This window comes from Trachymyrmex cornetzi, unplaced genomic scaffold (genome assembly GCF_001594075.2).
Source record: "Trachymyrmex cornetzi isolate Tcor2-1 unplaced genomic scaffold, Tcor1.1 scaffold841, whole genome shotgun sequence".
Lineage (NCBI taxonomy): Eukaryota > Metazoa > Arthropoda > Insecta > Hymenoptera > Formicidae > Trachymyrmex > Trachymyrmex cornetzi.
Window position 1 is genome coordinate 1 of NW_017300182.1, and position 2,172 is coordinate 2,172.

Genomic DNA, 2,172 nt, shown 5'->3' on the forward strand with positions numbered 1-2,172 from the left:
GTAACAATTTATTCTTATATAGGGCCTCAAGGCCGTGTTCGAATCCAACGGTATCATGTTTAGCACCTGTTTTACCAAACGCTCTACAACGCCATCTATCGCAAGACCGCGCAACTACTACTACACGGAATTTCGGCTCTGTTGACAGTCCCAGTCTCCGCAAAGCATCTGTATACACGTATTTCCTATTCGGTGGGAATATATCTTTTCTAGACTTTCAATCTTAGTTCTACAAATTCGGTATCGTTCGTTTCAATAATGTGATGTTTGCTGACCGCTTATTTTTAAGATATGGACTCTAAAACTCTTATATCAAGCAAATATATAACCGACGTGACAGCTGTGCGAGCCAAAAATAAGTAAATTTTATAATTTTTTTTCGATTTTCTCATAAAATCCAGTGCAGCAAACATCCTCTGTGTGCGTACTATAATTTAAGTAATAATACTTTTGCAATCCGTACATCCAATACGGAGAAATCCCACCGAATAGGAATGTGGTAAAACAGGGGGGCTTTAGCATCGCCTTAAACAGTTAGCTAGCGATAGTTGTATCTTCGTATATAATAAAAACAATGTTCTTATTTACGTAAGCGTTTATGTAGATGATTTATCTATTATTGATAACAACACAAAAGCAAGTAACGAGCTTGTCGAAAATTTACGCAAAGTATTCGAACTTAATGAAACTACCAATGAAGGTATATTTTTAGGTACGGAAATCAAGCAATCTAAAGGGGAAATAACAATCTCACAAGAAAGGTACATTAGAACGTTGTTGGAGAAATATGGGATGTCAGATTGTAAACCAGTGGCAACGCCTATAGTCCCAGGACGAGACAAAGAGCATGATTCATCTGATGATGTCATAGAGTCAAAAGACTACCAAGAAATAATCGGAGAATTACTTTATTTAAGTAACAGATCTAGGCCAGATATTACTTTTGCAACGAATTACCTATCACAATTTAATACCCGTCCAGAGAGACGTCACTATATAATGGCGAAAAGAATCTTACGTTATCTATCAGGTACTTTAAATTATAAACTACGTTATGATCGAGAAGAAAGTGGACTTAACGCGAGCTGGGGAAATGGAGTCAAAATGAAATCTATCTCAGGTGGGGTCATTCAGTTAGGTAAATCACTTATAATGTGGAGCTGTCGTAAGCAGAAGTGTGTAGCGGATTCTACGTGCGAAGCAGAACTATTTGCGATTAACGATGTAACTAAAAATATAAAATGGCTGATCGGTTTGCTATCTGAATTAGGCTTTGAAACTTTTTATAAGTTACCAGTATGCATAGCAAGTGACAGTCAATCAGCGATCGATGTACTGATAGATGCGAGGTCATCACATAGATTACGCCACGTATTGTTAAAAATTCAATTTATCAAAGAAGAACTTGCCAAAGGAAATGTTTGTGTATCTTATGTTAGTTCAGACTTAATGAAAGCGGACTTTCTTACTAAAGCCACGACTAGAGGCAAACTTGTGTGGAATTGTGAGGAATTAAATCTGTATTAATCACTTTATGATAGATTTTATGTCTTTCTGTATTAATTAAAAATATATAACTGTACGCAGGTGGGAAAGTGTGGAGATGTGCGTATTCGTTTTTTATTTTATTTTAATTTGTTCCAATGCGTTAATTATAACTGGGAATATTTTACTTTGATATTCATGTAAACGGGACCGATAAGTTAGTTTTCAGGGATATCCACTGCGCAATAGTTAAAGTTGGCGGACCTGTCCCTATACAACGATTATATGTGTGTTCTAACCGAGATATTGAAAAATATAGTATATGGCTGCGAAGCTGTACTGTGTCACAACGTGATTGTAATAAAGTATCTTGTGAAATCACCAGCCCCGATAATACATCGTAAACCCAACATATCGTCCAGCATAACAATAATATTTAATTGATACAATGTTATTAAGAATCTTCTTACTCTGTTTTTTATTCAACCAATTTAATTTTTTTCCATAATTACAAACCTCTTCTTCAAATTACATTTAAATGTAATTTCTTGCCTCTCAAAAAAAGAATTGCAAATGCTTAAAGGAACGTGTTTGATAACACAGGCCTGCATGGTTTTGTTGATTGGGATTTAACTATGTTTTCTTACGTAATTTTTCGCGCTGAATCCGAATCCGGCGGCAGAATTG